The sequence below is a fragment of the Lethenteron reissneri genome, unplaced genomic scaffold, assembly GCF_015708825.2.
Source record: "Lethenteron reissneri isolate LAM-NWPU_2019-01 unplaced genomic scaffold, ASM1570882v1 scaffold_1638, whole genome shotgun sequence".
In the NCBI taxonomy this organism is placed as follows: Eukaryota; Metazoa; Chordata; class Hyperoartia; order Petromyzontiformes; family Petromyzontidae; genus Lethenteron; species Lethenteron reissneri.
Window position 1 is genome coordinate 1,617,428 of NW_026891375.1, and position 6,000 is coordinate 1,623,427.

Genomic DNA, 6,000 nt, shown 5'->3' on the forward strand with positions numbered 1-6,000 from the left:
GGGGTGGTTGATATGTACTGTACCGAAATCTAGTGCTGGTACTCTTGAATTTAAATACCGTAGTGCTCTGTGTGTTACCCCCCTGACGAACCATTTGGGAGAGGTAAAGATGTGACGGACGGACTTTTGCAATTGATTATGAACAAAGAAATGGCGGAGTTCTGATAGAGCCCCGCGCTGAGAAGAATGTCTGCATGTAGCCTCCAGTGGCGAAGTCGACTTGTCCTAAAGAGCCCTGTACATCTCCAATTCAAGAGAGCGCTGGGCATGAAATCGAACGAACCCGTTTGTCCACGTTTACTGTGGAGTCATCCCGGCCACTGCTCGTGTCATGAAACCCGCAAGTATTTCGACAGTCGAGCTAGGGTGGGGGCAGTGAGCATTCCACGAAGTCGCAAATGTCGCCTTCTTATGTCTGTCCGCAGTCACCATCCAGGGCACCTTCAAGGGCTAATTCCTGCAAGCGCGAGAACCTGACACCACGACCATTGTGGGCACATGGGACACCCCACAAAGGAGGTCCCATGATGTTGCAGACAACAGTTTAGCACAGGTGACTCAGCACATAGCTCACACAGGTGACTCGGCACCTGGCTCACAGAGGTCACTCAGCACCCGGCTCACACAGGAGGCACCTGGCTCTCACAGGTGACTCAGCCCTTGGTTGACATAATCCTGATAATCATGATTCATGGGCAGATAGCCCGTAGGTGTCCACTGCACATTTAGTCATTTGTTTCCACTTTCCTGTCTTGTGCAACATGCTTAAATAGTGGACACATCTTTCTAAAACCAATCTCTTATGACGTCGTCTAGCCATTCTCTGTTAGGTTTTCCTCTCTTTCGGGTTGCTTCCATTTTTCCGAACTCACTTTTAATTTTCCTGTTGTTCATCCGCCATGTGCGAGTCCACATAGCGCCAGTTTCCTTCTCATCACTGCCTGCATCGTCATCAGGTTGTCTTCTTTCATGTACAACCCTTTTCTTACTTCTATGTTGGTCACTCTTTTGGTCCAGTTTAGATTCAGTATCCTTCTATAGCAATACATTTCTAACGCCGGAATCTTATCTATATCAGTCTTGTTCAATGCCGAAGTCTTGCAGGCATACCAAACTGGACTGAACATGCATGTTAAGACGTTTAGTTTGTAGCTGATTTGCTAGTTTCTCAAGTTATTTTATCCTGCCATTACTCGTTTTGGCTTGGTGATCCTCACTCTTATGTCTTTCGTGCAGTCATTGTCCATGTCAGTAGACTTCCCAAGTATACCCAAGTATACACATTCCTTTACCCATGAGAGGTTTTTAGGTTAGATCGCGCAAATGTGTCCTTAAGCCTGCCGCCACCCGAAACAGCCAATTAGAAAGGGTTGTCAAAAAAATAATGCCAATTCTTAACGAATTGAATCGTTAATGAGCTGGTTAGGGGATATTTCAGGCTGGACAGTGTCCCATTCTAAGCATGCAAAGCCCCTTTAACTCAAGACAAGGCGAGGGATGGGGGATAAACATGGCTGGGGCACGTGGTCATCCTGTGTACGTTTCCACCATTGTCGACCCAGCCTGGGCTGTACAACGGCCAACAAAAGGCTACATAGGCTCATCAGGTTAATTCTAGCTTCAATAACAATGTCCATTGTCGTTTTGTTTGTGTCTCGTAGTACAATTCCGTGCCAAAGGCCGCGATGACACACTCCACCAGCACCTACAAGACGAACCTGATCTTGTATTCGATCCCCCGACTACAAACCCTCCCAGCTCCAGTGTTTATGTGAGTTCACCATCACAAGACAATCTTATACAAACGGCCCACTGATTAGTATTAATAATTTGGCAACTATGTGGTTGCGTTGTCCTCCGTTGGACGTCCTCTCTATAAGAGTATCGTAGATTAATTCCACGCGACGCCTCGTTTACACTTCCATACCGTCAACCTAGATGATGTTTTAAAAGTGGCATAGCTCCTAAGTGGCTTCTAAATTATGGGCCCTCCTTTGCCAGTACCAAAATATGATAATAGGTTTTCCCCCTTTATTCTGGCAACAAAACAGGTGTTAAGATTACTATATTTTGCCACTGGTAAAGGAGGTCTCATAGTGTAAATGCTTATGTGGGGGTCGCTAGCCCCCGAGATCCCTCCCTCAATAATGCTAACGGCCGGGCTAACATCATCGATCGCCCCCCCGCTGCTAAGCGAACCGCTGCTAGGTTCCTCACCCATGGTGTGGGAGCCGTCGCCCGAGGATTCCCCTCCACCGCGGGCACGCGTAGTAGGCATGGTTAGATACCGCGTAGTATTGTCCCCTTTACGCTACCACGATACCTCCCTTTCCTAATCGCGTACCTGCGACCCACACGGAGCGAACGTACGCACACACACACACACCGCTTCGTGCACTCCAACTCCACACGGACTACTCAAGTTACGATCGCGCACCTGTATCACACACGGAGTGAGCACACACGACACCCACTCTCGCACCGCTCTGCGCAGCGCTCCCCCGAGGCGAGCCGCAGCACTACAGAATCACTGCGTACAAACGCGCACCCACACACTCACACTGCACGACAAGATCACGCGAGACCACGCTTCGCTATTAATGATTATTTGCTACCTGTGAATTGATGTTGAATCAGTGAGTCGACGAGGCTGGCCTATTCCACCCAAACCTGTACCTATTCCCTATTTATCGGCTTACGCTACCCTACTTCACCTCCCCACTCACTGTTTGGTGCCCGCGGAGGTTCGCTGCTTTCTGCGCTAACAGCGCACCTCGATGCGTCGCATGGACGTCCGGGTCGCTGGCTGGAGCTGCTGCTGGTCCGCTGGCCTGGAGAGAAGAGAGCGATTTCCCCTTTGCGCTCCCTATTTATCCTCCCTACCTCAAAGGGATCCGGCTCTGAACAATGGGCTCGCGATCCTCTGGCACGCGCACGGCGGTTCCGGGCACTGTTGATATGCTAATCAGTGTGCGGCGTGCAAGGCGTAAATCCTAATTAATCCCTTACCCTTCCTAACAATGGGGCCTGCGCGCTCAAGCGTAATGATCCCAACCCTCCATGACTATCCGCCAGAGCCCATGCGGTCCCGCTATTCATGCTGTCCCCTCCCTCCTCCGCCTGTCTCGTTGACCCGTGGGGGTGTGTGTGGGGGGAAAATGCGCCTCAACCGCGGTGGCCGAATGCCCCATGCCGCGACCATACCATATTAAGGCTGGTCGCAGCGCCGCGGCGCAACGTAGCACGGGGGAGGTCGTCCAATTCCCTGATCGCCGGAAACCGTGAGAGTTAACCCCGATAAAGGGTTCTCGGATAAAAACCGGTCGGCCAGGTGACCTCCCCGTCCAGCTCTATGGGTGGGGGAAAATGCGTGCGGGTGTGTTCGTGTGAGGGTGAGGTGAGGGGGACGCGGGGTTGGCTCCGTTGCTTGGTGGTGGCGAGGTCGGGGATTGGGCGCCTGCCGAACGGCTTCGTGGCGGCGGCATCACATAGCCCCCTGAGGTGCCAGTCCCCGTCCCGGGTTGACTGGAGCACCTCGCTTGGGCCGCGCCCACGAGGAAACGTTGCGGGGTCCGGGGGATCCGTCCGGACCTGGTGGCTGGCCTCGGGGCGGGTGGTTTCGTCCTCTGTAGCTCCTGCGGCGGTCTCCTCCTCCACTCCAGCGGCTCTCCCCGTCCTCCGACACCTGTGGGCTGGGGCACAAACTCAGCAGCGGAAGGGTTTAGTGGCCGTCGTCCGCGCCGTCTCCGGACTGGATCGGGGCGTCTCGGGGGCCCGGCGGGGCCCATGTAGTGTGCGAGGCCCCCAACACGAGGGGTGCGGGTACTCCGGGATTTCGGGGCCTTCGGATGACGGGGTCCTCTCTCACCGGGGCCGCTTTCCATGGTTTTAAGCGGCGGACATTGACCACCGTCTCTCGACCCCTCTCCCCGCCATAAATTAGTACCGTCCAGGGGGATATCTGCCGCACCACGGTCCAGGGTCCCCGCCAGTAGGTCGTCAGTTTCCCCACCTGCCCGGCCCCGACGCGAGGGGTGTGTAGCCACACCTTAGCGCCTGTCAGGAATAAGGGGGGTTCCATGCGGGGTCGGGTGCCCTGTTCCTGCCGCCAATGCGCGGCTTCCCCTTGCGGGTATGCTCGGCCTCGGGCTTCTCGCAGGGTCTCCAACAGGTGTTCCACGGGGCGGCTTCCCTCCTCCAGCTGGGGGGAAGGGACGCCGAATAGCAGATCTGCGGGGAAACGAGACTCACGGCCGAACATCATTAAAAACGGGGTTTGTCCCGTCGACGTGTGTACGGTGGTGGCGTAGGCGAAAAGGGCGTAGGGGAGGTGTTCGTCCCAATCCCGTTGATTTGCGGCCGCCATACGTTTGAGTTTCCCCGCTAGGGTCTGATTCATGCGCTCTACCATACCGTTCGCTTGGGGGTGGTACGCTGTGGTTCGGTCCTTCTGGATTCCGAATTCTCGGCACAGTGCCTGGAACAGCTCGGCCTCGAACTCGCTACCCTGGTCGGTGAGGACTCGTTCTGGGATCCCGTGCTTGAGTACGTAATGTTCCACGAATGCCCGGGCCACCACCAAGGCCGTTTTATCAGGGATGGCCACTGCCACGGGGTAGCGGGTGAAATACTCTACTGCGACTAGAATATACCAGTTGCCTCGATGGGATCGTGGGAATGGCCCCTGTAGATCGATCCCGACCAGCTGATTCGTGCGGCTGACGCGGAACGGCCTTAGGGGTACCTGGTATCGTGCCGGTTTCGGCCCGCACTGCTGACAGGCGCGGCAGCCCTGTACCCAGGCCGCCACGTCTTGTGCCAATTTGGGCCAGAGATACTGGCGACGCAGGGTCTCTCGAGTGCGTCGTTCCCCATCGTGGCCCCCGAGTGGGTGGTCATGCACCAGCCGTAGCAGCTGGGGTCGCACCTGGGCAGGAACACAGATGCACCCCGGCTGGCCGACCTCGGTTAACTCCCGTACCACTCCGTTCTGCACACACAACCGGACATACAAACCGCTCCAGGGTCCTGGTAGGGCGCTCTTTTCCTCCCGCAATGCCGCCTCCACTGCCGCCAGATCCGGATCTCGCTGCTGGGTCTGTCTCAGCTGCTCGTCGTTTAGGCCCGGGAAGGCGCAGCCGACGTCCTCCTGGATCCGTCCGATCGGGTCCCGGGCCGCGGGTCCCGCGCTTGCCGGGCGGTCGACGGGATCCTCGGTGCCACCTGTGAGGGTCTCTGTGGCGCACACTGCACTCTCTCTCGCTGGGGGGGGGGGGGTCAGTGGCCGCGGCCTCTCGGGGGTCCGTTGCCTGCCGGCAGCGTCCCCCCTTGAAACACGGGCAGGCCTCCTCCGCCCTTGTCTCGGCGTACACCGTGGGCCGCCTCGACAAGGCGTCCGCGTTTGCATGCGTCCGGCCAGCCCGATACTCGATTTGCAGGTTGTACTCCTGCAACTGCGCCAACCAACGGGCCATCTGCCCCCGCGGCTCCTTGAATGTAAGAAGGAACTGAAGAGCATAATGGTCAGTGCGTACGCGACATCTCCTGCCGTACAAATACGGCCGGAACTGCTTTACATGCGAAAATCACGGCGTACAACTCTTGGCGGGTCACGCAATAGTTCAGCTCGGCCCCACTCAAGGTCCGGCTGGCGTACGCGATGACTCATTCTGTCCCATCCTGTACCTGTGACAACACCGCGCCCAGCCCGCTGCTGCAGGCGTCGGTGTCCAAAATAAAATCAGTGGTAAAATCGGGGAAAGCGAGGGTGGGAGCGTGGGTGAGGTGGTCTTTGAGAGTGGTGAAGGCCGTCTGGCAGGCCCCCGTCCACTGATAGGGGTGCTTAGGGGAGGTGAGTTGGGTGAGGGGGCGTGCAATCTCGCTGAATCCCTTTACAAATCGACGATAATAGGTGGCGAGCCCCAAAAATGATCTGATCTCCGTCAGATTCCTTGGCCGTGGCCACTCCACTACGGCGCGTACCTTCTCCGGATCGGTGCG